The sequence below is a fragment of the Schistocerca gregaria genome, chromosome 6, assembly GCF_023897955.1.
Source record: "Schistocerca gregaria isolate iqSchGreg1 chromosome 6, iqSchGreg1.2, whole genome shotgun sequence".
In the NCBI taxonomy this organism is placed as follows: domain Eukaryota; kingdom Metazoa; phylum Arthropoda; class Insecta; order Orthoptera; family Acrididae; genus Schistocerca; species Schistocerca gregaria.
The window spans coordinates 522,899,393-522,914,794 of NC_064925.1; the positions used below are offsets into that span (position 1 = coordinate 522,899,393).

Here is a 15,402-nt window from a genome sequence, read left to right on the forward strand (position 1 = left end):
CGCTATTTTGTATGTGCTTTGTCATGCTATGAAATGCTGAAGAAAAATAGGAGGTCCATTAAAGAAAACAAACGTTTGTCTTAAAAAAAACATATGCTTTCGTTTTAGAATGTTTCCAAATATGTACATCCATGGGCCCCAGCCCTACATTGATACCGGTGAAAGTCTTTTTCCAATAGCTGTTATTTTGGGTGGACAAGATAGCTGGGACACCCTGTATACTCCTTCCATCTTTCTGCTATCCCTTCTTTGTTTAGAACTGGGTTTCCACCTGAGCTCTTGGTATTCATGCAAGTGGTTCTCTTTTCTCCAAATGTCTCTTTAATTTTCCTGTAGGCAGTTTCTATCTTACCCCTCATGAGATAAGCCTCTACATCCTTACATTTGTCCTCTAGCCATCCCTGCTTAGCCATTTTGCACTTCCTGTCGATCTCATTTTTGAGATGTTTGTATTCCTTTTTGCCTGCTTCACTTACTGAATTTTTATATTTTCTCCTTTCATCAATTAAATTCAGTATCTCTTCCGTTGCCCAAGGATTTCTACTAGCCCTCGTCTTTTTACCTACTTGATCCTCTGCTGCCTTCACTGTTTCATTCCTCAAAGCTACCCATTCTTCTTCTACTGTATCTCTTTCCCCCATTCCTGTCAATTGTTCCCTTATGCTCTCCCTGAAACTGTGCACAACCTCTGGTTCTTTCAGTTTATCCAGGTCCCATCTCCTTAAATTCCCATTTTTTGCAGTTTCTTCAGTTTTAATGTACAGTTCATAACCAATAGAGTGTGATCAGAGTCCAAATCTGCCCCTGGAAATGTCTAACAATTTAAAACCTGGTTACTAAATCTCTGTCTTACCATTATGTAATCTATATAAAACCTGTCGGTATCTCCAGGCTTCTTCCATGTATACAACCTTCTTTTATGATTCTGATTAAGTTGTGCTCTGTGCAAAATTCTATCAGGCGGCTTCCTCTTTCATTTCTTAGCCCCAATCCATATTCACCTACTATGTTTCCTTCTCTCCCTTTTCCTACTACTGAATTCCAGTCACCCGTGACTATTAAATTTTCGTCTCCCTTCAGTACCTGAATAATTTCTTTTATCTCATCATACTATTCATCAATTTCTTCATCATCTGCAGAGCTAGTTGGCATATAAACTTTTACTACTGTAGTAGGCATGGGCTTCATGTCTATCTTGGCCACAATAATGCGTTCACTTCACTATGCTGTTTGTAGTAGCTTACCCGCACTCCTATTACCCCTATTTGATTTTGTATTTATAACCATGTATTCACCTGACCAGAAGTCTTGTTCCTCCTGCCACCGATCTTCACTAATTCCCACTATATCTAACTTTAACTTATCCATTTCCCTTTTTAAATTTTCTAACCTACCTGCCCTATTTTATATGGTCATTCCATTTTAAATCACTTCTAATGCCTACTCCCAAATAATTTATGGAATTATCGGCTTCCCGTTGCTGACCTGCTATATTGTAGGTAAATGATAAGGGATCTTTCTTTCTATGTATTCGCAGCACATTACAATTCTCTACATTGAGATTCAGTTGCCATTCCCTGCACCATGCGGCAATTCGTTGCAGATCCTCCTGCATTTCAGTACAATATTCCATTATTACAACCTCTCGATATGCTACAGCATCATCCGCAAAAAGCCTCACTGAACTTCCGATTTTACCCACAAGATCATTTATGTATATTGTGAATAGCAACGGTCCTCGACACTCCCCTGCGGCACACCTGAAATCACTCTTACTTCGAAATACTTCTCTCCATTGAGAATGACACGCTGCGTTCTGTTATCTAGGAACTCTTCAATCCAATCACACAATTAGTCTGATAGTCCGTATGCTCTTACTTTGTTCATTAAACGATCGTGGGGAACTGTAATCAAACGCCTTGCGGAAGTCAAGAAACACGGAATCTACCTGGGAACCCGTGTCTATGGCCCTCTGAGACTCGTGGACGAATAGCGCGAGCTGGGTTTCACACGATTGTCTTTTTCGGAACCCATGCTGATTCCTACAGAGTATATTTCTAGTCTCCAGAAAGGTCATTATACTCGAACACAGTCTTTGGGACGTTTTGTAGCTTTCTCAGCGATGCGCTTTTAAACTCATCTATGCTTGCAAAAAGATGAACCTTCGAGGTTTTCTTTATTTTTTGTAACAGAAAGATTTCACTCTAGGTATTTCTGGAGAATATGGCACTGGGGCATCATTACAGCAACGAATTGTGAGCAAATGCATTATGTTGTACGAACCATTAAATGTTTCGTCACAACTTCGGTCTTTCTTTTTTCGGATTCCTTCACGTAAACGGCGTTCAACTTTTAAGTATCCCTTGTTGACCGTTCGACCGTGATGCACTACCTCGTTAAAACCGAAGAATACCGCGAGCATAACCTACACACTTGTGCAACGTCTTTCGGCCTTTGCAGTCCAGAATGCTTCCACTGAGACTTCTAAGTCTTAGTTTCGACTTCGTATCCGTAAACCGATGTTTCACCATCTGCTATGACACTACAGCACTTGTGCATCGTCCATTATTTAATCTAGCCGCTCCTCAGCTACTTTCATTCGATGTTGCTTTTGCTAGAAATTGAAGAATTTGAAAAAAAAATTACTATCACGGGTTTCATACACAAAACATCCGAAAAATATCGCGGCATGAGCCAGTCGACAATCAGCATCATCAGCGATTCTTTATGATTCGTCGATCGAATTATTTCTTTCACTTTTTCCACTATTTCAACGGTTGATGTGCTCTGGTTTCCAGTCTTACACGTTTTCGCAGGATTCTTCGAAACTGTTAGACCGATTGTAGACCCTTGTTTTACTCAATAAACTAAACTAAAATCTTAAAAAACAGGCCATGAAGGCCCACGGGTACCGAACGGCCGCCGTGTCATCCTTAGACCGTAGGCGTCACTGAATGCGGATATGGAGGGGCATGTAACCAGCACATCGCTCTCCCGACCGTATATCATTTTTCGTGACCGGAGCCGCTACTTCTCGGTCAAAGAGCTCCTTAATTTGCCTCTCAAGGGCTGCCAAACGCGCTTGGCACACCGGACGGTCACCCATCCAAGTGATATCCCAGTCCGACAGCGCTTAACGTCGGTGATCTGACGGGACTCTGTGTTTTGTTTTACTCAGTAACGAATCAAACTTTACCGCACTGCAGTCCACTTTATTCAATTGATACTAACTGACTGACACATCTTTACACACAATATGTAATCGCTGTTACTACCAAAACATATGTAGTTTTCTTTAACAGCTGACAACGGACATAACAGCCGATAGGGCTAACACTATCTCGACATTTTTCAGGCATGTTTACGGAACAACAAAGGAACCACCGTGCTAATCAGTTAATACACCAACTGAAATCACAAAAATCCCGTTACTTTTCAAACACACCTCGTACTGTGTTATGCTCGTTTCGAATGTATTTTTAATCACTCCTTCAATATTAATCATATATTATCTACTTGTATTTCCCAGTACGTTGGTTAGTTGGATAGAATCCATCTAAGAGACGTCTTCATGAAAAGTTTTGTCACTTATTTCTCAGTGTATGTGTGGAGTTCCTAATTAAGACATCTACATTACACATTCTCTTTCGGTGGTCTGAAGATCGTCTTTGGTCTCCTCTTCAATTTCTAATTTGACAATCAGCTTACTGTTGAAAGCTAAACAGCCACAGGAAAGAAGTGCTTCTAGGTGATTGTGAATATGGTAGTGGCCGAATTTTCTTGTCAGAGCACGAAACCTACTATAATAAATGACCCTAGTGATCTGGTACGACATCTCGAGCCTTCTGGTACGATTTATTCTTGCCATTTTATCTGCAAGATTCGATCCACGTACTGGAGTTCTTCAGTGTACTTGAACAAGTGGTGGTTTTGCTTGCTAGTATATAGTGTCGTTGATAAAAATCGAAATACAGCTTAGGTGTCAAAGTTTTCACGAAAGGATTATGCAGGGTGGTCCATTGATCGTGACCGGGCCAAATATCTCACGAAATAAGCGTCAAACGAAAAAACTACAAAGAACGAAACTTGTCTAGCTTGAAGGTGGAAACCAGATGGCGCTATGGTTAGCCCGCTAGATGCCGATTATTACATAATCGTGTAAATTGTGTAATACGTAAAGAAATATGAATGTTTTAGGTGGACCACTGTTTTCGCTTTGTTATAGATGGCGCTGTAATAGTCACTAACATATGGCTCACCATTTTAGACGAACAGTTGGTAACAGGTAGGTTTTTTAAATTAAAATACAGAACGTACGTACGTTTGAACATTTTATTTCGGTTGGTCCAATGTCATACATGTACCTTTGTGAACTTATTACTGAGAACGCATTCTGTCACAGCGTGATTACCTGTAAATACCACATTAATGCAATAAAAGCTCAAAATGATGTCTGTCAACCTCAATGAATGAATGAATAAATAAATGAATGAATGAATGAACTCTGAGCACTATGGGACTTAACAGCGGAGGTCATCAGTCCCCTAGAACTTAGAACTACTTAAACCTAACTAAGCTAAGGACATCACACACATCCATGCCCGAGGCAGGATTCGAACCTGCGACCGTAGCGGTCGCGCGGTTCCAGACTGAAGCGCCTAGAACCGCTCGACCACTCTGGCCGGCTGCAGCATCTCGCCTGCTTTTACTATACATCACATTTACTTACGACAGTAATATATTCTTACCACATGACTCGTTATTCTGTAAGAAGTGCATAGCATGACAATTACCAAGACTACGGAAGGAGAACAGACACGTCTATGACCTTACAGGAAGTTCATAACTGTGTGAAAAAACGGGCACGAAGGAGATCTGAACACGGATCTCCCCCTGAGCCACCCAACAATGTGACCACACAACCACAACGCTGTAAGCAGTCTCCTTTCTAGACTCTTTGCATATTTTCCCTGTTGTTACCACAGGACCAAGGTCTGCTTCTCGCTTCTCTCTTCGGCTGAGCCTGTGCGATCGCTGCATTTTACATCCCTACAAATTGCTACTGCCAGGTATTTTTTCGAGCTGCCTGATTCCAGCTGTACCTCACTGGTTTTGTGGTCACTGGACACTATTTTTCTGCGTTTTGTATAGTGCACAATTTTACATTTCTGAAAGTTTAATGCAAGTACCCAGTCTCTGCGGCACATTGAACTCCGACCAAGATCTACCTGGATGTGTGCGCAGCTTTTTTCAGACGCTACTTCATTACAGATAACGTGTTCACCTGCAAAATGTCTGGGATTGCTGAGACTTTGTCTGGTGTCTTTTGTTCTGGATAGTTACGGCCTATACTGGCGATGACGCCGCCAGATCTGTTTACTGTGTTATCAGTAGCTGGCTGGCTGGCTGGCTGGCCGGCTGACCTTGCACTTGGTGTACGCCGTGTTGCTCCACTTGGATGCCTGCCCTGGCGATGCAGTGCTTCACCGCCAAGCGCTTCCCTACTGCAGACCTCGTCTCCCCACAACCAGCGTTACTCGCTACCCGGCACGCGTTAACACCTAACTACTGTGCCGGAGCACGAGTCTGTGCAATTAACTACAGTACGTAGCAAAACCGTGCCCAACACCGTAGGAAACTGGGACGTCATCTACATTTGTTTTAATGCGGACACTTCCACCTGCACTTGAAATTACCCGAAAACGAGCCCGTAGAAGTCAAGTACTTTATTCTATTATGCTACTACAATAAGCAAAGAATTGGTTGGTTTATTTGTTTCGTTGTAAAAACAACAAATTATCAGCACCTCAATGAAACTAACAATGGGAGACCACAACGTTATTGAGAAAATAGCAAGATAATTTCGGTCGTCAAATATATACCTGTGCGTGGCCATTTTTACCATGAAGCGGCAGTAGCCGCGTGGTTAGCGTTCAAGCCCCGTAATCGTTGGGTCGATGTATGCTTGTTCGTGATTTGAGAAATCTCTCATACCTGGAAGGAGCCCGTAGCGACTTGTTACCTCCAAGTTTATGAGCGGCACAGACGGCTTTCGGAAGATGTACAATTAAACGACGTTTTCGACATTACAAGTTGCAGGATGGTATTTTCCGTAAAAACATGGAAAACAAGTTAAACGGCACCAGCTGCATTGAATAAATGCTATGTTTCCGCATACGCAAGGTCTTTTGAGATTTTCCGTGGGGGAACAATAACATTTTCAAAAACCTCTCTTTCAGACGATAATTTGGAAGCAAACCATGCCTAACGCAGCATTTCCTTAAATATCGGCGCTGCTAATTGGTCATGCAGTATCGACTGTATTTTAACAGCGTCTTCACGAGAAGCAATTTCTCGTTCTCTTTACGAACAAATTTGAAGACGCGGACAAGCATACATTTTCAGTATCACTTTATGCGTTTGGTCGTTTACTATTCGATAGTTATGAAAATTATATTATTTGTGATGATAAAAATTTGTAGACTGCCAAATAACATTGTAAATTTAAGAAAAGTTCGTCCGAATACACACATTTTCCCCATTAGATCAATTCTAATATAAATAGTAAAGAAAATGTGTTAGAAATAAAAAAAGAAACTGACGAAAGGGACTCGAGCCTGCGATCCAGCGATTACGGGGCTTGAACGATGACCACTCGGCTGCCGATGATAACGGCAACGAACAGGTATATACACTCCTGGAAATTGAAAAAAAAAAACATTGACACCGGTGTGTCAGACCCACCATACTTGCTCCGGACACTGCGAGAGGGCTGTACAAGCAATGATCACACGGACGGCACAGCGGACACACCAGGAACCGCGGTGTTGGCCGTCGAATGGCGCTAGCTGCGCAGCATTTGTGCACCGCCGCCGTCAGTGTCAGCCAGTTTGCCGTGGCATACGGAGCTCCATCGCAGTCTTTAACACTGGTAGCATGCCGCGACAGCGTGGACGTGAACCATATGTGCAGTTGACGGACTTTGAGCGAGGGCGTGTAGTGGGCATGCGGGAGGCCGGGTGGACGTACCGCCGAATTGCTCAACACGTGGGGCGTGAGGTCTCCACAGTACATCGATGTCGTCGCCAGTGGTCGGCGGAAGGTGCACGTGCCCGTCGACCTGGGACCGGACCGCAGCGACGCACGGATGCACGCCAAGACCGTAGGATCCTACGCAGTGCCGTAGGGGACCGCACCGCCACTTCCCAGCAAATTAGGGACACTGTTGCTCCTGGGGTATCGGCGAGGACCATTCGCAACCGTCTCCATGAAGCTGGGCTACGGTCCCGCACACCGTTAGGCCGTCTTCTGCTCACGCCCCAACATCGTGCAGCCCACCTCCAATGGTGTCGCGACAGGCGTGAATGGAGGGACGAATGGAGACGTGTCGTCTTCAGCGATGAGTGTCGCTTCTGCCTTGGTGCCAATGATGGTCGTATGCATGTTTGGCGCCGTGCAGGTGAGCGCCACAATCAGGACTGCATACGACCGAGGCACACAGGGCCAACACCCGGCATCATGGTGTGGGGAGCGATCTCCTACACTGGCCGTACTCCTCTGGTGATCGTCGAGGGGACACTGAATAGTGCACGGTACATCCACACCGTCATCGAACCCATCGTTCTACCATTCCTAGACCGGCATGGGAACTTGCTGTTCCAACAGGACAATGCACGTCCGCATGTATCCTGTGCCACCCAACGTGCTCTAGATGGTGTAAGTCAACTACCCTGGCCAGCAAGATCTCCGGATCTGTCCCCCATTTAGCATGTTTGGGACTGGATGAAGCGTCGTCTCACGCGGTCTGCACGTCCAGCACGAACGCTGGTCCAACTGAGGCGCCAGGTGGAAATGGCATGGCAAGCCGTTCCACAGGACTACATCCAGCATCTCTACGATCGTCTCCATGGGAGAATAGCAGCCTGCATTGCTGCGAAAGGTGGATATACACTGTACTAGTGCCGACATTGTGCATGCTCTGTTGCCTGTGTCTATGTGCCTGTGGTTCTGTCAGTGTGATCATGTGATGTATCTGACCCCAGGAATGTGTCAATAAAGTTTCCCCTTCCTGGGACAATGAATTCACGGTGTTCTTATTTCAATTTCCAGGAGTGTATTTGACGACCGAAATTATCTTGCGATTTTCTCAATAACGCTTGAGAAGCAGACGCTACTGCTTACACATTTTGTTGTCCTCATGGAGTACTACGAGTGTAGGAAGTTGGAAGTAAATCCGCGTTCCAAACGTCGTGGACTCCCCTTGTAAGACACCGTGCTGTAAGCGTAGGCTATGAGTCACTGAAAACAGAAACAACAGTAAAACCAGCGGAAAAGTGCTCATTCTACCTTCCTCAGCACCTTCAATAACTTCCCCAAAATTATGACATGCCAACACATTCGCGTGTGTTTTTTTTACACCACACGCAATTCACCTCCCACTGCCAAAAGCTCCCCTAACAGTAACTCGCTCACACATACTAATCCATCACTTAAGCGGCTCACTCATTTAGCCCAACTCAATGCCATCATCTCCTTGTGTCTCTGTCACTTCCTCGTGTCTCACAGAGAGAGCCGCCTGCACTGTCTCCGTCTTGCTCCCTCTTATTGCCACTTTCTCATTCATTCCTTCTCACTGCTGCTGCCTCTTCTCACTCTCACTATCTCTTTCTTTCTCGTTGTCATTGTCATAGGCTGTCTCTCATTATCACTGGTTACCACTCACCCCCACTTTCTCCTGCTCGTTATTCCTCTCCCATTAGCACCGCCTCCACTCTTTTCCTAGTACTGTTCTCTCACTGCATAGTATGTTCCACTGCCACCGTGTCCCTCTCTTTGTCTCACACTGCCATGTCTCCCTCGCTCTTTCTACACCACAACCACTGCCTACTATCTACAAGTATTCATTACTTTTGCGTATCTTTTCCACTGCCAGTATCTCCTCCTCTGTTAGCACAAAAGAAAGCGCGAATATGTTCGCTTGCCAACATTTTTGGGGTAATTTTTAGAGGCGTTAAGTTAGAATGAGGCAGCTCGTACCCCACGTTCCAGTAATAGTTTTTTAAACAGAACAATTTGCCGCTGGGTCCCTTCTGTACCCTGCCACAGCACGGCATGTTACTCATTTGGAAAGATCTTTATGGGTCAGTAAAATTTTGATAGTTTACGTATATGAAATTGGAATAACGCAAAACTGATTTTACACCTCAGACCGGATGTTAAGAGCAAAAAAATCTGCTTCAGTACCATAAGAGGGGGTCCCAGGCTACTCCTGATAAGACACTTTACAGCATATTTCTCCGTGCTACGTGACATTATAAACAACATTTTCGCCTCATACCGGATTTTACGGGTAGAAGTAAGGTAAATGTGAGCCTCTGTTTCTCGTAAACGGATAAAGCTAGCACTAAAATTCTCAAGGTTGTTCGATATCTGGATCTTCGATATATATCGAAAAAATTCACCCATTTGCTGTGCATGGCCGACTTGGGATCCGCGGCTGAGTATTGGTACGAAAATATGGTAAAAGAAAGCTTTTGGTGTGGTTTTCTAAGGAACCGCGCATGAAGTCCCTTAGGGCTCATCGTAGATCCCATCAAATGCAAAATTTTCTTCTTTTGCCTCAGCAGGAGGAATGTGTAACATTCATACTTGACCTTGCGCTTCACGATAGTGACACTAAGACGATCCTTTTCTTGGGTATAACATGGTCCCTGGCCCAATAGCAATTCAAAACACTTGATCCGATCTTTAAATCACCAATAGAACCCTAGCAACAATACCGTTCTTACGTTCGAAGTTTTGGAGCATATTAGATAGCGTATACTGTCGCATGCGTACGGATACGTAGATTAATCCGCAGGAGCGACTTCAAGAGGAATAACAATTTTTAAGTTTTCTGTCGCCCACTGGTTACTTCGATACTCTTATCATAATTATCAGCTTCTTGGAACCGTGATTCGTCTATCCAACTAAATAAATGGCTGTTTGTTTTTATGCCATTCGCGTTTCGATTCCTTATATTTTTGAAGCAGGCTATTTGTTACAGCAATATAATAAATGTGTTATGTAATCTTTCCAGATCCATTAACAGTAAGCAGTAAACATACAAAACCAACACACCTTTTTAAGAAAAACAAACAAGGAAAGCGAAGTGTTTAACTGAAACGTGCTTGTGAACGCCGAAAATCTGGTATCCTGCAGTACACAAGGTGACGAGGGAAAATTCCAGCCATACATATTTGATAATTAGGTTTCAAAGTCGCAATTAGAACTAAACCATAAGTTAACCGTACTAAATTAGCACACAAAATAATTGTTTCTTATCTGACAGTAAGAGAATAACGGAGAAATTGTTATATCGCTACAAATCTGGTAACATCATACAGGTATAACACATTTGTTACATATTCGAACATACAACAAGATGCATTACAAGCCACTGAGCATGTGTCGTAAATAAAAGGAAGGAAACGTGGACAGCATAAAAACAAACAGGCTCTTATTCAGTTTCATGCACGGACCAGATCTCCAAGAAGATTGAGATTAACTGGACGAATACGAATTCATCATTGAAGTAAGTAGCTCCCGAAATATTCGTTCTACCAATTCATGAGTACTGCTCATCTTTCTGAGATCCTTACCAAGTGAGATTAATGGAAGACGCGCATTTCGACAAATGTTTCTTTAGTAAACGCGAGACCAGAAAGGAAATGGTCATCATGCGGCATTGGCAGACGCTACGAAAATGGCATTATGCATCACGGCGGAGATTACTGTTAAAATTGCTTGATCATACGTTCCAAGAATAGTCCGGCAATATATTACTCCCTCTCATAAATTTAATGCGAAATTAAAACAATAAGAAAAATCTGAAAACTGTTACTCTTATGGAGGCTTATTTGCTGCTGTTCTTCCCACGCGCCGTCTGCGAATGGAACATGATGGGAAGTAGTATGGTAAGTACTCACCGCCACATACGTATGGTGTCTTCAGCAATATAGAATTAGATTTAGATTTAGACGCCGGCTAAATATTCTTGAGCAACACTGAATGGATAGTGTTTTCACACAACGGTAAAAGGTTTTGGATAAATTGGCTAGCGTGTATATGTTAACGATTTACCAGTATCTGTCGTTTTGTGCAGCCGGAGGTAAAGCACTTACCTTTGTGGCACACGGCTTTCACTTTTATATATTTTGATACATCAGCAGTGGTCCGAAAACTACTTAAGCGTGCTGACACCGCCACTACCCTTGCCGTGTATCCTACCCTCGATTCAACGATCCCTCTAACTTGCTACCTCACCATCAATCGTGAAATACTACAGACAATATTTATAGCAAAAATATGGTCCCCCATATTTCTACCTCGCAACGGCTTTGCCGCAGTGTATACACCCGCCGGCCGCGGTGGTCTCGCGGTTCTAGGCGCGCAGTCCTGAACCGTGCGACTGCTACGGTCGCGGGTTCGAATCCTGCCTCGGGCATGGGTGTGTGTGATGTCCTTAGGTTAGTTAGGTTTAAGTAGTTCTAAGTTCTAGAGGACTGATGACCACAGCAGTTGAGTCCCATAGTGCTAAGAGCCATTTTTTTTTGATACACCGGTTCCCGTGAGATCACCGACCGGCACTTGGATGGGTGACCATCCAGGCCGCCATGTGCTGTTGCCATTTTTCGGGGTGCACTTAGCTTCGTGATGCCAACTGAGGGGCTACTCGACCGAGTAGTAGCGGCTCCGGTCACAGAAAACCATCATAGCGACCGGGAGAGCGCTGTGCTGACCACACTCCCCTCCTATCCGCATCCTCAACTCAGAATGACACGGCGGTCGGATGGTCCCGATGGGCCACTTGTGGCCTGAAGACGGAGCTTTTTATATTTCTACCTCACAATGCTCCAAACCAAACACTAAAATGCCTCAGAACGGCACGTGATCAAAAGCTCACTTTGAACCTCCACCTTCAACCATCCAAAAGAAAGACAACTGCAATATTAATAGACTGAACATAGAGGCTACTCCCTACGACCATCATGCAAAACATTTACTACCTTCACACACGCCAAGTCTTGCACTGATCTCCGCCCATCCAAAGGTTCACCACTGTCTTCAAATTCTTGAACCTCATGCATTCCGCTCCAATTTCCGTGTCCGATTACCCTCCGCCAGTCGTATTCTGTGCCATCTGTTAACTACCCACATCTCCTCAAACACTTTAAGACCTATATTTTCAGCAAATTCGAAACTCCTAATCTTTCTGCATCCCCCATCTTTGAGAACCCCGGTATGTTGCAGCTCCTCGATCCGTCCTAACTTCCTTCTGCCTCCACACACTCCATGGCAATTACAACCACCTTACCCTCCCACGCTACGAAATCATTCCTCATATCTATCCGTCGTATCAACTCTTCTGTTCCATTTCCCTGCGTAGCTGTTGTCCCACTAGCTTCCTAGCACCTACATCCAGCCTCTTGACAATTGCTGAAACTTACTGCGGCCGCGTGGTCCAGGGCGTCTTGCCACGGTTCGTGCGGCTGCCCCCGTCGAAGGTTCGAATCCTCCCTCGGGCATGGTCGTTGTGTTGTCCTTAGCGTACGTTAGTCTAAGTTAGTTTAAGACTAGGGAACGATGACCATAGCAGTTTGTTCCCTTAGCAATTCACACACATTTGAACACTCATTCCACATCCTGTTCCGTATCTCCTCCCCAGTTCCATTTGCATCCATATTACCTATAGAAAGTTACCAGAAGCCCACAGCATCATCGTACACACGAGACTCAAGACTGCTCACAGCAACATCTCATCTACCGTAAGATCGTCGTTTTTACTCTCATCTATCAATGTTTAGGTTTTCTAATTGCTTCATCGAAAGCTGGAAACTCAGCAACATAGCTGCTGCTTACGCGACCTTACTGAGGGAACGTCACTGACAAAAAATTAAAAAAGAAGCACATCGCTGAAGTATTCCGCCCTTACAAGAAGTAATGTGTTTGCAGATTTACAAAGAATTTTTTTTAAAAGAATCAATATTGTAAATCCTGCAACTTCATTCTTCTATCGTTCAGCTACGATTACAATGCTTCTTCGCTACTTTTGACAAACAAGTATCCTCTTGTGACTAACAGGCGCCATATTATTGCCATACAAAATGGGAAGCAGTCCGTTGTTATGTATAACTTCACCAAATATTGAGTGTGTTGCAATTACATCCCCGGCCTCTGATTAATGTATAGAAATGTTTCCACATTGTGGTTGAGTTGTCCTATTCCCTGTCCCGTACTCTCTGTTTGCTTCACGGTATAAGACAAAACTACAAACTATACTTTTCTGAAGTGAAATGGAAAAGAATGAAAGAAAAATAATTAATGAGTAACAGTATACAAAATATTGTGCACTTCGAGCAAAGTTCTAAACAACACCTTTCCATTCACGTAACATTCACGCCAATACATGCCTTTTGCCGTTATATGACGACAGTGCTTATTAAACGGTTGTTTTCAGTGGACATCGTGTGTGTTATGAGGCAGGCTTCGTGTTTCCAGCCAAACTAAAAATTCGCGCTAACGTCGAGCTGCGAATGGGTAGGGACGCTGCGCCATCTGTGGAGGGAAAGCAACACTAGCTGTAGCTCGCCTTCTGCCTGCGTCAGTTCGCTCAAAGCAATCGTCCAGCACGGTGCCGCGATGTGGGAAACTAATTACCGTTCTACCACGAAAGTTCTCATTAGAGAGTGACTTTTCCAAATGCAAACGACGGAACCACGTTCTGTTTGCACACAATTCTTCACCATACAATAATAAAACAAATAGCTTACCTGATGAAGTGAATAGGTCGAAGATGACCCTTGGGAATGACAGCCAATGCAACAGGAAAGAAGAGTTTCAGATTAATCAAGTCCCGAAGAAGTTTAATTAATTAGGAGCGAAGGCTGAGTTAGACAATAACCAGGAAGGAAGTAGATCGTTGCCATTCCGGCATTCGCTTCAGGCGTTTTAGGAGAACAATAGAAAACTTTAATTAGCATGGCCAGACGGAGATTCGACGTCTACTACTCGAGAAAGAGTCCCGAGAGTTATCTGTCATGCCGCCTCGCTCTATCGATCTTAGAATTCGTAACTGTTCTGAGCCATTTCTCAGAAGGAGATCCACCCGGCTGTCGGAGATATATATTACATGAACTTCAGAACTCATGTATCTCTCCCACAAAGCACTTCAATGCAACTCTAAATATTGTGGAGAAAATCGGCTTTGAACATTTGCTAGGAACTTTAATTCACTGACGTTGAGGTGACTTTTCCAAAAGATCGCGTGGCTCATTCGGCAGTGATGGAGAATGGTCATTGGATAATCAATGGATCGCCGGTTCGAACCCGGCGTTATGCGTTTTATTGCTTTCGTTCACTTCGAGTACCCCTTTCATTTAAACGGGGAATTCATCGGCTATATGCTAATTAACACATAAGTAAACTTTTTTTATGAAAAATACCCGGCCTTTAGATTCTAATTACATATCACATACACTGCAAAAATAAGTCCTTAATTACCCTTATTTTATAAAAGATGTTTAACAAGGCCTGAATACTGGAAGACAATTATAACTTTATTAACAATTTTTTGCGAAATATGGATAATTAAGAATTTATACTTACGCTGAAAACTAGGATCCTGCGTGCGATACTTAATTAGAAAGTAGAAGCCGTGGGTTTTTCATAAGAGATCAGACATGTGTTAATTAGCACATATTTGTTTAATTTTATATTCAAATGATATAGGTATTGGAATGAAAAAATAAAACAAAGACGTCTATAGTGAGATTCGAACCAGTGAGCCACTGATTAGCTGGTGACCATTCTCCAGTACTAACGAGCGAGCCACGCTGCCTGTCGTGAAAAATCACATTAACTTCAATGAATTAAAGTTCCTCAAAAATTTTCAAAGTCTATTTTCTCGAGAATTTTTGAAAGTTTGACTGATATCTGTGTTCCGACCTTCACACATACCATGAACATTAAAAAAATACAAAAATCCGATTGCCGGGTGGTCTGTTTGCAGTAAAAGACCGCTCAAGTTGAAGAAAATCCCAGCAACGTTGATGTACTGTTGCAGCACGGCCTTATTTAAACAACAATGAACATAAATGAGTACAAAGTGAAATCATTTGCGTAATCGTGCGTGGACAAGAACGCAGTGATACAGGGCAGTTGCCGTCGGTAAAACTACACAGTGAAACTCACCGTAAGGTTGTTCGGGACTATTTTCTCTGTATTTGAGTACAAGTGATCCATGGTCTCCGTTGGTTCATTACAGAACAACAACCTAATTTGATTTATTCGCTTTCTCACACCGATTGTCCTCTCGTATGGGAAAAAGGCTACAATAATTAAAACTCGCAAAACAAAACAGAG

The 15,402-nt window shown here is 43.4% G+C and overlaps 1 protein-coding gene across 4 annotated transcripts in view; it reads right to left on the bottom strand.

The window, feature by feature from the left end:
- LOC126277953 (apoptosis-resistant E3 ubiquitin protein ligase 1) overlaps window positions 1-15,402 on the bottom strand; it is a 616,553-nt gene that overhangs the window by 464,374 nt on the left and 136,777 nt on the right. The window lies entirely within an intron of this gene.